We start from the raw sequence: 17284 nt of genomic DNA on the forward strand, positions 1-17284 counted from the left end.
ACTGATATACAAATCAAGCAGGTTAGAACAGTACAGTTAACGCGGGTGTGGGAGTCTGTGTCTATCTCTGCACGTTTGAGCCGTCAAGTAGCAGTCTGTAGTAATCGCCATTTTTTTTGTATTTTTATCTCTTCTTGCCCTTTCTGACTGTTTTTTAAAATCTGATGCTTCTTTTGTAGTGATAGTAGCGTCAAATATGAATTGTTCTGAAGGTTAAAGGAAGTTCAACCAAGAGCAGTCTAAAGCAGGGGAGGCCAACTCCAGTCCTGAAGGGCCACCAGCAACATGTCAGGTTTTCAGGATATTCCTGCTTCAGCATAGGTGGCTCAATCAAAGACTGCGCCACCTGTGCTGAAGCAGGGATTTCCTTAAAACCTGACTATTTTGGTGGCCCTTGAGGACTGGAGTGAAGCACCCTGCTTTAAGGCAAAGTAACAAAGTAAAAACCTACTCCACTCAGGAGGCTAACTAAACAAATTAATTTCTCTAGCTACCCTCACTGGCCGCTCAGCAGGTTCCCAGTCAAATACATAAAAGTGTAGCAGAAGTTCAATGGGTTTTCCTTCTCCCCGCAGGTATAATAATGCAATAGCACAGCCCTTTCTGAGGTAGACTTCCAATGTCTCAGGACTCCTGGTATAAAGCCTTATCTCAGTCTCTGTGACACACAGGCTGTATTCTGGCTTTTAAACCTTGAAGCTCGGGTAATTGGTTACACCTGGAAGCTGCTGCCAGCAGACGTTAACCCCATCATACTTGGAACAGAGCACACTCTAACCTTTTGCTGACATAGGTGTCACTGATAGTCACAATACACATAAATGTATTATTCACTGTGTTTTGTCACCAGGGGTAGCCAAATCCAGTCCTCGAGAGCTACCAACAGGTCAGGTTTTAAGGATATCCCTGCTTCAGCACAGGCGGATAAATCAGTGGCTCAGTCGAAGACTGACGGGATAAGACAAGAGTGACCAATTCCGGTCCGCAAGGGCCACCAATAGGCCAGGTTATAAGGATATCCCTGCTTCAGCACAGGTGGCTCAATCAGTGTCTAAGTCATCAACTTAGCCACTGATTGAGCCACCTGTGCTGAAGCAGAGATATCCTGAAAACCTCCCCTGCTAGACTCTATTTTCTCTTGCCTCCCCTTCCCCTCCTTACCCCCCCCCCCCCCCCCCAGCACACCCATCTTACCAGGTTCTCCTCTTTCCATTATCATTTAATTACCTCTCCGTGAGCTCTCATTATTATCTATCTGCTGCCACCGCTTCTCACACTACACAGCACATTTACATAAACACCACAGGAATCCGCATATATCCAAAGTAAATATGTGCAAGGGATCAGCCCGCAGAAAATGACATTAGCAGGCATTAGATGGCATTACGTATGTGTGAACAAAACCCAGACCCACGGCTTCTATATATCCATATGTCATTTAAATGTAATAGGACACTGTACGGGTAGTATAGGACCTGCTGATAGTGGTCACCTTGCTGCGGTGGCAGGTTTTATATGTTCTGACCAAGAGATTGAACTAAATGACCCATACTTATGGAAGAAGAAATATTTATAAATGAACTCGATCAATTGTCATATTGGACGTGCATTGGGGCCAGTGGCGGATTTGAAGATCCGCTGCCCCTACGCTCTTACATGTGACGCCTGCCCCCTTGCTGCCGCCCTCCTTCTCCTACCGAATCGCAGCGGACGTCACCAACGTGATGTCATGACCTAATTTGGCATCACGTTGCCATGGCACAGAGACGCCATGTCGGTGACATCTGTGGCGTTATTTGGGGCTGTGGTTCGGTAGGAGGAGGGCGGCAGCAAGGAGGCGGCTGCCACATGTAAGTGCCTTCCCATCTGGCCCGATTGGCAGAGAGTGCCGCATCTGTATATGTGGGAGGGGGACATTTTTGCCGCCCCAGGCCCGCGCCTAAAGGGAAATCCACCACTGATTGGGGCGTCTTTGTTTGCCATTAGCTAGGTTTACACAACAAGATTTCTCATGCATGTTCAGACCAAGTGATTAATGTTCATAGATTCATTAAGGTCCGTTGTGGGTTGATCACAGGCAGGCAACTCCAGATAGGGTGCGTAACTCCCAACGAAGCTCGATGAATCTGTCCTTTAGATTAAGACCTATATAAAAGGTCTCCGGTATCGGTGGTTGGCCCAGTGGCCCGGCGCAGCAGCAACCGGGCAATGACTGTCTCCCTCCTCCTGTTGGTGCCAGGATCCAACTTCTGCCCGACCGGAGGATGGAGCTGCAGAGTGCCCTGACCGAAGCAGCACCTCTCCTCCCTTTAAGGTAAGAGTGTGTTTGTGTGTCTCGCTGTATGCGCTAGTGACTGAGAGGGCCGTGTCTCTTACCTTCTCCGGAGCAGCATCTCCTCCTGCAGCGTTGCGTTGTTATGGCAATGGCAACCCAACGTCAAATGACATGGCGACACGTTGCCATTACAACGCGATTCCGGTATGTGCCTGCAATCCACCCCTGTTTGTAGGGAAAGTGGTGAGCTACGCCGTGTGCCAAATCATTATCCCCATCTCACTGTTTCCTCTTTCCCTCATGTCCCTCTTCCCAATAGGGGAACGTGTCTGATGTAGCAAATACAGAAGTCATTCAAGTTGGCCAAGTACATTATCATACTTTAACAAGGCAGTTTTACTAATGATGTCTTCATAATTACTTTGCAAACAAAGAACAGGGATTGGAGGACTGAGAAACCGTCTTATTGCCAAAACACATAAGTGCAAGATAGTGAGAAAAACTCTCCAAAGCATTTGCTTGCCCTGGCAATATTACAAGTTAAAAAAAAGTGTTTAGAAACACTTACACATTTTTTCTCGCAATCAACTACACTTAAGCAGGACTGTCCCTTTTTAAGCAATTTTAGTTAATTCAAGGGAAATTATACTATACATACGAACTAAAGATACATTACTTGTCACTAATATATATATATATATATATATAGATATATATATATATATATATCTATATATATATATATATATCTTATTATATATTAGTGAAAGCACTGTATGCCTGTCTGCATCTTCCTGTGTCCCTACGGACAATCTGATTGCACCTTTGGCCTGTCACTCCGCCTCAGGCCATGCCTGCCCCCGCACACCTCTCATTGGTCTGTGGTCCGCCCCCGCACAACTCTCATTGGTCTGCGGCCAACACCACTGCCACACTGTCCCACCCCTCACTGTCCCACCCCTCACTGACCTACACCACTGACACACTCTCCCACCACTCACTCATTGAGCTTTGGGAACGCTTGCCAGCACCTAACCCTCACTGCTCTGAGAGATTTGCACCTAACCCTCACTGCTCTGAGAGATTTTCACCTAACCCTCACTGCTCTCAACCCAGAAAACCCTGACCTCCTGCTACCACGACAGAACTGCACAATCAGGTAGCAGTCTTATTGCTTTCAGCACTGCAACATTCCACACCCTCACACAACACCACACACACCGCACGCTCACACCGCCTCTTACGGCCTACACTGCCAACACACCTCCCCTTCACCTCACCGCACTGTCTCATCCTCACCTCTCCAACGGACACCGCACACCCCCCCCCCCCCCCCGAGGCAGCAGCGCTGTCTGATCCCCCCCCCCACCCCCCCCCAGGCAACAGCGCTGTGTGATACTCACATCACTAACGGACACCGCACACCCCCCCCCCCCCTGAGGCAGCAGCGCTGTCTGATCCCCCCCCCCCACTCCATCACCCCCCCCCCCCAGGCAACAGCGCTGTGTGATACTCACATCACCAACGGACACCGCACACCCCCCCACCCCCCTGAGGCAGCAGCGCTGTCTGATCCCCCCCCCCCCACTCCATCACCCCCCCCCCAGGCAACAGCGCTGTGTGATACTCACATCACCAACGGACACCGCACGTGGCCGCAGCTGAGGTCTGTGATGTGCAGGGAGCAGTGGCGGCGGCCACCGTGATCGGGGACAGTGCAACTCCGCGCCAGTGACACCCCCCCCCCTACCTCTACTTCCGGCCGCCGCCATCTTAGGCACTTGGCGCCGCGAGGGAGGAAGGGGGTCCTTCAGCCCACCGCCATCTTGGCCACTCGGCGCCGCGAGGCTGCCTGCCTGCCCACTGGCTGTTCCCCTGCCGGGGAGGGGGGTGACTTGGAGCGCCGGGGAGGGGCATTAACCCCCCCCCTCCCGAGGCAACAGCGCTGTGTGATCCCAACATTAACCCCCCCCCCACCACCCCCCCAGGCAACAGCGCTGTGTGATCCAAACATTAACCCCCCCCACCCCTCCCCCCAGGCAACAGCGCTGTGTGATCCCAACATTAACCCCCGCCACCACCCCACCCCCCAGGCAACAGCGCTGTGTGATCCCAACATTAAACCCCCCCCCCCCCCCGAGGCAACAGCGCTGTGTGATCCCAACATTAACCCCCCCCCCCCCGAGGCAACAGCGCTGTGTGATCCCAACATTAACCCCCGCCACCACACCCCCCCCAGGCAACAGCGCTGTGTGATCCCAACATTAACATGAACATACTTATTTACACTTCACATCCCGGGCAACGCCGGGTCTCTCAGCTAGTATATATATATATATGTGTGTATATATATATATATATATATATATATATATATATATATATATGTGTGTGTATATATATATATATATATATATGTGTGTGTATATATATATATATATATATATATATATACACACACACACACACACACACACATACACAGACAAGTTAAGTCCATCTCTGTTCTGCAATGCATTGAGGTACGTCCCGGTAACAAAGTGGTTAAGCCACGTGCTTTTTTTTGTTTTTTACCTTTTCAGGGCTCTCATGGCATATCAGGTATCATATAATGCAGGGGTGGCCAACTTCAGTCCTCAAGGGCCACCAACAGGCCAGGTATTGGGGATATCCCTGCTTCAGCCACTGATTGAGCCACCTGTGCTGAAGCAGAGATATCCCCAATACCTGGCCTGTTGGTGGCCCTTGAGGACTGGAGTTGGCCACTCCTGATATAATGCTCGTTTTCATGGAGCGGCCAGCACGAACAAAATGGAAGTAGGCTGCATCCATTTCAGTTACCTCTATCCAGGGACCAGCCAAGTCATGTGATCGCTCCAGGAGCAGGTCACATGACCGAACTTGCTGGGGTGCCGCCCAACACTGAAAAGGTTTAACGTATGTTTTATTAAAGAGTATTCAGTTTACTTATTAGGAATATGGCTGTGCTGGAAAAGCTGTGTAATATGGCAGAAATACACTTATAGGCTTCCATGTTAAAATGGACAAGAAGGGAGGCGCATGCGCGATGGACACGGGGAAGGTTGCATAGGTTACTAGCTCCGTGCCACACTCATAAAAAAACACAATAAAAACACCCGAAAACCAACGGAATTGACCCCAAAACCGCAGGCATCCTCCACAAACAGACAAGGATGGCTCCGAAAAAGCCAGGCTCCCTCAAAAAGACCAAAACAGCCGATGTCAGAGCTTACTTTGGAGGCGCCGGCTCGAGCGGGGGCATGGAGGAAATGGCGCCGGTTTCAAACCCTGATACGGACACCGAAGTGGAAGGAGAGGAAGACAGCCGTAGTAGCCAGGGATTATTGCCTGTCAGGAGGTGCGATTTCGAAAGGCTATACAACGACCTGAAATCACTCCTACAGGCGGAAATCAAGGAGGTGAAAAGGGACGTAGTGAAACTAGGCTCAAGGACAGATGATTTAGAAAAGAAAATGGATCAGACAATTAAAGTGGTTAAAAAAACGGACAAAAAAACAGGGGACTTGCAGAGACAAATAGATGAGCTGCGGGAGAGACAAGAGGATGCGGAGAACCGCGACAGGCGGAATAACCTCCGAATTCGGGGGGTCACGGAGGAGATAGGGGACTGCACGGAATATATCACAAAATGGTTGGAGACCCTACTCCCTGACTACAGCAAAGAAGCCCTGGCTCTAGATCGCTCCTACAGAGCCCTCCGCTCACGGCCGGTACAAAATGAGCAGCCACGCGACATCATCATCAGGCTGCACTTCTTTACTACTAAAGAAGCCATACTACGGCAAACACGGCCGCTACCGGCGGTGGAATATGAGGGCATTAAAATGCTCATCTTCCAGGATCTCTCCCCGGCTACGCTGCTCAGACGTCGCAACTTGCTCCCTATAACGAAAGTTCTACGAGACCGCAATGTAAGATACAGATGGACCTTCCCGTTCGGATTGCTGGTGGCTAGGAACGGGAGAGCCATCACGATGAAGGAGCCCACGGAGGGTCCCGAGTTTCTCTCTAAACTGGGCCTAGGGGAGGCACCCGCACAGGCCATGGAGGAGGCCGAGGAGCTGGAGCCAGAATGGAGCGGTGGAAACGGCTCGCCCAAAGCTAAGGGGAAGCGGCGCTGATAAGCCACTGTTACTTACCCACTATGGCGCACGGTTGCGCTTGGGAGTTGTTGCGCCGTTTGGTGTGTGGTTCGGGGTTGAACTTTTTGCCTGTCCGCTCAAATTACTGAACACTACCTGCCCGCCGCCACAAGATACCCCCTAAATAAATAAAGGATGGAGGGGACCGATGCGGTGGCTACCCACAGGACTGTCCACGAAAAGAGCCCCGGTCACAAAGAGGTGAATCCCCTGGCGAGCTCCTGAATCCCGAAGAACCCCTGCAAAAAAAAAAGGAGACCAAGGCTTACCTTCAGTCCGAGGAAGATGGCGGCAATCGTGGAGGGAGGAGCGGCCCAGCGTGAGGCGCAGATGCCGGAAACATCCCAAAGGCGGGAAGAGAGCGCGCGCTCCATCCTCGTGGCAGAGCACCTCTCAAAATGGCGGCCGCCGGAAACAGGAAACCGGAAGTCGTCATCAGACGGGGACGCATCAGACGACGCCATCTTGGAGGGGGCAACTGGATCGGAAGAGCCAGGCGCGGACATCATCGAGGGGCGCCGCAAAGCGCCGGTGGTTGCCGGGGGGCCTACTCCGTCACTCCGGAACACACACCTGGGGTCGGACAGCTGCGATAGCAACAGGGGGGGAAATCATCGCGCAGGCGTGAGGGGCCATCGGTGGAGGATCAAAAGACAGAGAAGGAGCTAGGAGAGGATGGGGGCGGGAGTGGAAAAGGGGGCTTTGACCGAATGAAGTGGCAACGGCAAGGAAAGGGATAGGTTCGAGAGGATGGTGAGAGAATCTGACAGGTCGTGTGGGCAAGTTAGGAACAGAAGTAGGGAGGTAGAGGTATTAGAAAGTAGGGGGAAGTAGGAGAGGAAGATGATAGATGGCGGAGAGGGGATGAGGCGAGTAGGAGGATAGGACAGAAAATGGATGGAATAAGACAGAGAGTTAAAGTGTGTGAAATAGGTTGGCAGGATAGGGGGAAGGACGACGAACGACAGGAAAGGGGATGGAGAAGGGAGAAGACAGTCAGAGGAGGGGAAGGAAGATGTGGAGTAAATAAGTGGGTAAGGGAAGTTAGAGGGTAAGAGACAGGTAGAGGCACAGTGGATGGAAGGGGGTTGTGAGAGAAGGGGTTAATAAAGTAGAACAGATGGAAAGCCAGAGAAAGTTGATGAGCACAAAGGAGGAAAGAGAAGGAGCGACCTCCACGGAGCAGATAGTAGAGGGAAGCAGATAGCACACAGGGGGTAGGAGCACTCACCGATGGAAAACAACAGTCAGGGCAGGCGGCAGGAGACGTCGAAGCAAAAGAAGATGGGCGGAAAGACAGGCAGTTATAAGCCTGAGTTAGAGGTTTGAGAGTGTTTTGTTAAGGCAAGAGGAACGCAGAGCGCGGACACGGGGTGGGTACCAAGGGGACTACCTCGGGGTCGGCATGTGTCTCGACTGGGCCGGGGGAGGGGGTGGGCCCCCTACGCCGGGCAAAGTCCTTTGGATATGGGGTAAGGGGTGCGGTGGAGTACCCGCGAGAGCCCCCAGACCAAGGGCATTGGACTTGGCTATAGGACTGGGGTGTCCTAGGGCCGATGACACAGTGTTTTTTGTTTATATGTATTCATGTTTCTCCTTTTTTGTCTCCCCCCGTGTACTTTCCTCATATATCACCCCCCCCTACCCGTCCCCCCCCCCCTGGAGGTGCAAGAGCAAGAGGCGGCGACAGCACGTGAGAAGACAAAGGCGGGATCCACAACTACCTGGCGGCAACAGAATGGCCCAGCAGGACACCGAGAGAATCAGGTTCATTTTAAAACACTATGAGTATTGAGGTCAGGTGCATTTCACATAATGTTAAAGGCCTGAATAGCCCAGCGAAGCGCAAACTAGCCCTAAGAGATTATAAAAGACACAAAGCTGATTTACTATTCCTCCAAGAGACTCACTTCTCCAGAGACAGCTACCCAAAATTCATAGATAAAAACTTCCGAACGGTACATTTGGCATCCGCACAGGTAAAGAAGAGGGGGGTGGCCATAGCGATTCACAACAGAATAGCCTTCACGGTAGAGAAAAAAGTAGCTGATAGAGAAGGTAGATATCTTATCTTAGTGGGCTCGCTCCAAGGGAAACCTCTTACACTGGCATCCATATACGCACCTTGCGAGATATCAGAGGACTTTTTCGCCCTTTTCTTTCGGAAATTACATAGAGAGGCCAAGGGAACGCTGATAGTAGCGGGAGACCTCAACAGGACGATAAATTCCAAATTAGACCGGTGCACTGAGTCGGGGCTCCCACCGAAGTTAGACATCCAACAAATCACCCAGGGCTTAAAGGACTGCCAATTGGTCGATATCTGGCGGGAGCAGCACCCACAGAGTAGAGATTACACCTTCTTCTCCCATCCCCATAACCGTTACAGCTGGCTAGACTACTTCCTGGTATCCAATAGACTGGTCCCAGTGGTCTCCCATACGGGTATACACGATATTTCGTGGTCAGACCACGCACCCATAGAGCTGCGGTGCACACTAAATTCACTAGACAGGCCAGGAACAAACTGGAGATTAAACGAACTGCTGTTGAAAATCCCAAATACCCAAAAAGAAATTGGAGCGAAAATAGTGGAATTTTTCTCAGAAAATTTAGGTAGTGTGTCATCACACACCACATTATGGGAGGCCCATAAGGCCACTCTTAGGGGTACGCTCATGAGCCTAGCAGCTAGACGAAAGAGAGATCAAGAATGCCAGATAAAACTCTTACAGGAGAAATTGGCAGCCCAAACAGAGGAGCATAAGAGAAATAAAAGTGATGGCTCCTTAAAAGCACTTTCAGACACCAAGCAGCAGTTAAATGTCGTACTAACCTCCCAGGCGGAAAAGGAAATGAGCTGGTCTAGGCGCAGGTACTTTGAGAAGGCGAACAAGCCGGACACCCTATTAGCTAATCGACTCCGCCACAGAATTCCTAATTATCACATACAAGCCATCCGCACACAAGGGGGAGACCTTACCTCGAATCCTAAGCGGATCGTAGCGGAATTTAAACGCTACTACGAGGCGCTCTACGATGGAGGGAAGGTCATACATAATCAAAAAACGAGGAACAATCTCAGGGATTTCTTAAGGGAAGCAAAACTACCAACATTGACCCGGGCGGAAGGGGAAGCGTTACAGACGGACTTCTCTTTAGAAGAGTTAACGACAGTTGTAAAGTCACTTAAGCCTGCCAAGGCGCCCGGCCCTGATGGCTTCTCCAATCTATACTATAAAAAATACCTAAAAATTCTAGCCCCACATCTATTAAGAATGTTTAATTCGGTCATGCAGGGGGCCTCGTTTCCAGCACAGATGCTTCAGGCGTCCATCTCCCTGATCCATACTCCTGGCAAGGACCCGGCAGACTGTAAGAGCTACCGGCCCATCTCGTTGATAAACACGGATCTCAACATTTTCTCCAAATTGTTAGCCAATAGAGTGGGTATTGTCCTTCCCAGGTTGGTTCATCCAGATCAGGTAGGGTTCATCGGAGGAAGGCAGGCGGCAGACAATACCAGGCGGATCATTGACCTGATTGATCTGGCACAAAAACAGAACACCCCGTCAATGGTATTGAGTCTGGACGCCGAAAAGGCCTTCGATAAGATTGATTGGCCCTATCTGAGAGGAACGCTTGAAGCATTTGGCTTTAGAGGACGTCTTCTGGAGGCCATCATGGCCCTGTACGAGAGGCCAACGGCAAGGGTACGGCACCAAGGGTTCCCATCGGATCAGTTCCCAATAAAGAGCGGCACCCGTCAGGGTTGCCCGCTGTCTCCCTTGCTGTTCGCCTTGTGCGTAGAACCTCTGGCGGCACATATAAGAAACAACCCGGATATTACGGGAATATCTGTAAAGGAGCAGCCACACAAAGTGGCGCTCTACGCGGATGATGTGATCCTGACATTATCAAAGCCCCTTACCTCCCTGCCCAATGTCTTCTCAATTCTGGGGACCTTCAAACAAATCTCAGGGTTCAAAATTAATCAGGCCAAATCTGAAGCCCTCAATATCAATTTATCGAAGCCGGTGGAAAAATTAATTGGACTAAATTTCAACTTTAAGTGGCAACCCTCCATGCTTAAATATCATGGGGTATATATCACGAAAGAGTACAAAGCTTTGTATAAAGCAAACTATCCCAGGTTGTTCCGGACTTTGCGAGAGGATCTCCGGCGGTGGGCGGAGTGTAGCATCTCGTGGATAGGTCGCATTCATAGCATAAAAATGAATCTCCTCCCGTGGGTGCTATACCTTTTCCAGGCCCTCCCGGTACCCCTAGTAAAAGACGACATCCTTGCGTTACAGTCCCTAATAACAAAGTTTATCTGGGATAAGAAAAGCCCACGAATTAAAAAAGAAATCTTGAGGAGGCCAACCTTGAGAGGAGGGTTGGGGGTGCCATGCTTGTTCGCCTATCACGAAGCAGCCCAGCTGAGCCAGATTGTGCAATGGCATTTAGACCCAAGCCTCCGGAGGTGGGTAGAGTTAGAAAAGGCATGCTGCGCACCAATAGAAATTGAAAATCTAATTTGGTTGTCCAAAAAAAACAGGTCCTCCATGCGAACACCTCTGCAGGCAGTAGCCAGCTCCTTGAAAACGTGGGAGGCGACCAAATTTAAATGCTCTCTTACATCCCCGAATTCTCTGATGACCCCGATTTGGGGGAACCCAGATTTTGCTCCTGGAATGGATAGCTCTAATTTCTCAAATTGGATTCGAGCAGGGTATCTCCGTCTAAATGATCTGGAGGGTAGGCAATATATTAAGACATTTGATCATATAAAAGAGGAAAAAGCAATTCCTAATGCTGAATTATTCAGGTACTTCCAGATCAGAGCTTTCTATAATGAAGCTCCAATTCGGCCACGGAGAACAAATTTTGAGCAGCTCTGTTCAAGAGACACGGACACGAGGGGACTAACCTCTAGAATGTACAGGGAGGTGGTCTGTCCGGAGCCAGATGACCGACCCAGACTTAGTTACATGAGACAGTGGGAAACAGACCTAGGGGAGACATTAGAAGATGAGGACTGGGATAGGATCCTGCAGGCAGCAGCCAAAAGCTCTATCTGTACCACGTTAAAGGAGAACGCCTATAAAGTCCTGATGCTGTGGTACTACACTCCCACTAAATTATCTAAATTTGTCAAAGGCTACTCTCCGCTCTGCCCCAAACAGTGCGGAGACAGAGCGGACTTATGCCATATGCTGTGGTCTTGCACAAGGGTGGCGCCGATTTGGGCAGAAATTAGAGACTGGCTTCAACGTTTACTGGAGGTGGAGATCCCCCTGGACCCATGGCTGTTCCTGCTGGGCAGACGGGTCGAGGGACTATCTAACGCCTTGCATAAGCTAATTATACATTTCGCAACCGCCACCAGGTGCGAGATTGCAGCATTATGGAAGCAACCAATTCTCCCAAGCATCCCCAAGATTAGAAACAGAATTTGGTTTGTTTGCCGGATGGAACAGCTAACAAGTATGGTTAACGACACCGGCCAAAATTTTCTAAAAGTCTGGTCGCCTTGGCTGGAACAGACGGACATCCCGGGAATAGATAGTGCCACAATATTGCAATGATAGTTAAGAAAGGCGTTCTCCGGTAACGAAAGGGATCCATGACAGGAGAAAGACAGTAGAACAGGGGGAGCGGGCGGGAAAGCGCCAGTCAACGACCGTCCTAAGAAACAGGGAAGGAACAAATAGGGCCACAGAGCGCTGGACATAGGGGCATATACATATAACCCCACGGGGATCTCGAGGAGGAGCACAATCACCGGGAGAGATGGGAGATTGGAAGTCCGGAAACTCTCTCCGCAATGGCGAAAGATCCTTTAACGCACCCCCCCCCCCTCGCCCTTCCCCTCCCCCCCACTCCCCCCTACCTGGCTTACCCCGTAACCAGGCCCCCTTGTTTGTCTTGTGAGTCTAGTATGTCTAGTCTTTGGACGATTGTTAAAAAACAAAAAAGGGTGATATTACTGATGCCAACGGGAAGTGATAACATGTATGTTTTATTGCACCCAATAAAATCAAAGTTTAAAAAAAAAAAAAAAAAAAAATGGACAAGAAGCAAAAGGTGACATTGTGTGCTCATGTCATTTCCCAGAATCCCTGGCTGCAGTGGAAGCACTGTGTGATAAGAGATAATGGGGAAGGGCAGGGTTGCAGACCTGTCCGAGACGTGTGAATGTGCTCACACGTGGGATTTCTATTTGCTGTACACTGTACGGTGGAGGGTTTTTGTAACTTTTTCCCTCACCATAACCAGTTTTAGATCTGGTAGGAACATGGCGAAACACTTGAAATAAAACAGCCATTAAACAAAGGCTCTTAAAGTCGCACTGGTTTCTGTACAAATCCCAGAGGGTATATGACGAGACTTGGTCGGATTGAGTGTTGCTGTATAACACACAGACACACACACACACACACACAGACACACACACACACACACACACACTTGTTACAGAACTAGCATGAAATAACCCAGGAACAGTTACGGCGAGACTGTGTTCTCTTGACCCAACTTAAAACATATGTCTTCATGTGCCTCGGCGGTCACTGCCTTCTAATTAAATGAAAAGTTTAAAATAAAGAAGAAAGGGGAAAAGATCCTTACGGGTCATCACATCTACTGTAACGAGACAATTGTTTGAAGAACGTCTTCGAATATACTGTTAGAAAGAAGGTCTCCTGGGTACCGCAGGGAATTAGGTTCAAGGATCACCACGGAGTTTGTAGCTGAACGTGGGCACTGTGGTTTCAGTCTGAGATGAGGCTCGAGTTGGCAAAGGTTACCTATCAGCTGTGACACGTCTCGTGCCGATTGTTCCAGGTTTCAACTTTATAATTGTCATATGAATGGTTACAGGAGAATAACAAAGCCAACAGCCACACACTGGAAAGAGAAACAAATCTGTTGACTAAATACAATTGCATATTAAAAGCAAAGGAGAGCAACATTTCAGAGCCTGCTCTAGAGAAGGAGGGACCCCCGCAGGCTCTAGAGAAGGAGGGACCCCTGCAGGCTCTAGGGAAGGAGGGACCCCCACAGGCTCTAGAGAAGGAGGGACCCCTGCAGGCTCTAGAGAAGGAGGGATCCCCGCAGGCTCTAGAGAAGGAGGGACCCCTGCAGGCTCTAGGGAAGGAGGGACCCCCACAGGCTCTAGAGAAGGAGGGACCCCTGCAGGCTCCAGGGAAGGAGGGATCCCCGCAGGCTCTGGAGAAGGAGGGACCCCTGCAGGCTCTAAGGAAGGAGGGAACCCCACATGCTCTAGAGAAGGAGGGACCCCTGCAGGCTCTAGGGAAGGAGGGACCCCCACAGGCTCTAGAGAAGGAGGGACCCCTGCAGGCTCTAGGGAAGGAGGGACCCCCGCAGGCTCTAGAGAAGGAGGGACCCCTGCAGGCTCTAGGGAAGAAGGGATCCCCGCAGGCTCTAGAGAAGGAGGGATCCCCGCAGACTCTAGAGAAGGAGGGACCCCTGCAGGCTGTAGGGAAGGAGGGACCCCCGCAGGCTCTAGAGAAGGAGGGACTCCCGCAGGCTCTAGAGAAGGAGGGACCCCCGCAGGCTCTAGAGAAGGAGGGACCCCCGCAGGCTCTAGAGAAGGAGGGACCCCCGCAGGCTCTAGAGAAGGAGGGACCCCTGCAGGCCCTAGGGAAGGAGGGATCCCCGCAGGCTCTAGGGAAGGAGGGACCCCTGCAGGCTCTAGAGAAGGAGGGACCCCCTTTTATTAATAATCATGTCACACGTTACAGTAATGTTTTTTTCTTTATTTTTTTATTACAGGATTGACGCAATGGATCTCCGGAGCTGAACTGTGTTAATTTCGGCTCCGGGGACTCCCTGCTTTCCGAGATACTTAGCTCCATAGGGGGGCCCGCTATCTCGGCATAATGGCGGCGTTTAAATGTCCCGCGTCACGCTGTGAAGCTGTGACGTCATCCAGGGCGGCTTCCTATTGGCCCTTGCGACTGGGTCATTTAAACTGAAAAGATATACCGGCACCCCCTACGGAGGTAAGTATCTCGATAAGCAGGGGGTCCCCCCGAGCTGAAATTAACGGGGTTCAGCTCCAGAGACCCCCTGCTTCCATCCTGCAATTTAGAATAAAATACATATCAAACTTTACAACCAGATGTATTTTTTTTGCGAGACATACTGACAAATAACGACCAAATGTCCTGGTTTATAGAGCTCAGCAGAGAAACACAAATAGGTGACAAAGTGACACAAGAATCTGCATTAAAAGGAACATTTGAAACCCATGACAGATGACACTGTTAGTGCAGCTCACTCCTGTCTCCAGTACATTGCTAGCTCACTGACCTATACCTCTCTTGAGCTTCTCTGAAATTGTTCTAGCTTCACACAAGCAAGTAGAATATAAACAGACAAGATTAACACCCACACTGAGGCCTATTCATTAAAGATTGCTGTGTCAGTGAGAAAACGGGATCTATCGCGCAAACACATCTCATTGTACCCCTTAAACCAGGACTGGTCAACTCCAGTCCTCAAGGGCCACCAACAGGCCAGGGTTTCAGGATATCTCTGCTTCAGCACAGGTGGCTCAATCAGTGGCTCAGTCGAGACCTGTTGATGGATCTTTCTGGACTGCAGTTGGCCAGTCCGGCCTTAAACTGTTCACGTGAATGGGTTGTAAGACATCTAATGGCATAGCACCACTTAGTAAATATGGGCCAAAGCCCTTATTCGTACTTTGGGAAGTTGCTTGACTCTACTGGAGAAGATGCTAGTGCCAGTCCTTTGCATGGAGCGGATCTCCTCTGCAGTGCTGGGAAGTGGTTTCAAAGCATATTGATTAGGTGCCTAAGGCGTCAACTCTATATACGCTGAAGCAGCAGTTTGGGCCACAGTCCGATGAAAAATCCCTTAATAAGTCAGTGGGCATTTTCAGCTCAAACTGGCACTTCAGCGTACTGTATATAAAGAAGGGAAGGGCTTGTACTCGGTGGAAAACCGGGGGTATTTGGAACTGAACCATGTTAATGTCGGCTCTGAGGACACCCTGCTTCCCGATATACTTACCTCCGTAGGTTATGCCGGTAGCCGCCCCGGCTGGGCGAGCAACATGTGGGTTTAAAGGTCCCGAATCAAACGCACCAATAGGGAAACCAAAACGTCATTGGCCTGTTTTTTGGGACGCGGGAAACATACATGAGATACCAGCACGTACATCTAGAAAAGCAGGGGGTCCCTACAGCTGAACTTAACATGGCTCAAATCCAAATATAACCCCCCCCCCCGGCCTCTAACTCTTGGGCATTCATCTTTATATATATATATATATATATATATATATATATATATATATATATATTTTTTTTTTAAGGGAAATGCACCCTTAATAGCAACTACTTAGCAGAGCGGTGTGGGGGAATTCCCAGACAAGAATGAGACATGTGAAGTCTTTGTTTGATGTTGCTTTTTGCCGTGATTGCTTGAACGCCGGCTTTGCCTGGATGAGTTTGTTTCATGCACTTTAGCATCTCACGAACCTCTGAGTTTTATGTGAGAAATGCCGCAGCTGCACGCATGCAGTGTTTCTGATACCGATTTACATTAGTAAGTGTTAATCAACTAAAAGTTCTCTCTGACCGCACTCCGATCATTAGATGATGTTGGTTTTGCCCGGATAATCCTTTGTGCATAGATTAGTCGTGCTTTGCTGAATAGTATTATATTATAAGCTTATTCGCAATTAACAAATGTGAGGAAAGGCTTTATTTCAATTGGGCTAACCCTGTTAATAGGAAAAAATAGGGCATAGCCCAGAAACCGTGCGTCCGAAAAAACCTAAGTGCAGTGTCAGAAACACATATAGGTGCGGTTTAATTATATTTGAAATGAAAAAAGTCCACATACACCCAGAAAAGCTTATTGATCCTCCAGATGGATGTAAGGCTAAGGCCCCAGTACGGGCGCCAGGGTGCCTGGCGGCGCTCGTTTCCGGCATCAGCGCGACCAGGTGGACTACTGGCAACTCGCGACAGGGAGGCATGGCGGGGGCGTGGCCATGGCTTCACGTGGCTAGCTCGCCCTCATTGGGTGAACCGCCGCCGTGACGTGGCCAATGCTCGGCCGCCGCGCCAAAAGACAAATATCTTGTCTTTTGGCCAAGGCGTTCGCAAATCGCGCCTTGTGCACACACGCGCACACGCCGACTGGGGACTGCCCCATAGAGGGCTGTGCCTTATGTGCGTCGCGCGCGCAGCCGTGGCCACTGGGGACCTGGCCTAAGTCCTCTTGGTCGAAGTAACATATATCGGCATGACATTCAAAATTAATCAATGTGAACAAAAGAGACTAAGATCTAAGCCACTTGAGGAAAACCCGATGATGATATCTCTGTCCCTAAAAATCTAATGTTGTACATGAAATAATTAATTGACACCGTCCACAGTAATTAACTGAACAAAATCTCTTTCCTCTGAAAACGGGCCTGTAGAGGTACTCACAGGAGCCCTGTAAGTGTGGGCAACCGTAGGCGTGCTCCAGCCGTATATGAGATGTACAGCAACGAAGAAAGAATAGCGGTGCACAGCACAGTGGAAAATAAATCTAACGCATTTTGCGCCAGTAAGGTGCGAAACGCGTGAGTGTTTTTTTGCTCTGCCTTTTGTTATGTGCCAGTAAACTTTTTATACTGCTGCCAGTTCTAGCCCTCGGTGCGTCGCTGCACACCGCTATTCTTTTTTCGTTGCTAACCCAGTTAATGCCCATTGTGCGGCGCTGCATAATATGCAGGGTGCTTTATATATACACGATAATAATAATATTTCATTGGCAG

General features: G+C 49.8%; 1 protein-coding gene across 1 annotated transcript in view; it reads left to right on the forward strand.

Annotated features, from left to right (window-relative positions):
* LOC142465799 (sodium/hydrogen exchanger 9-like) overlaps nt 1–17284 on the forward strand; it is a 429942-nt gene that overhangs the window by 207883 nt on the left and 204775 nt on the right. The gene's annotated exons all lie outside the window — the stretch shown is intronic.

The sequence above is a fragment of the Ascaphus truei genome, chromosome 14 (assembly GCF_040206685.1).
Source record: "Ascaphus truei isolate aAscTru1 chromosome 14, aAscTru1.hap1, whole genome shotgun sequence".
Lineage (NCBI taxonomy): Eukaryota > Metazoa > Chordata > Amphibia > Anura > Ascaphidae > Ascaphus > Ascaphus truei.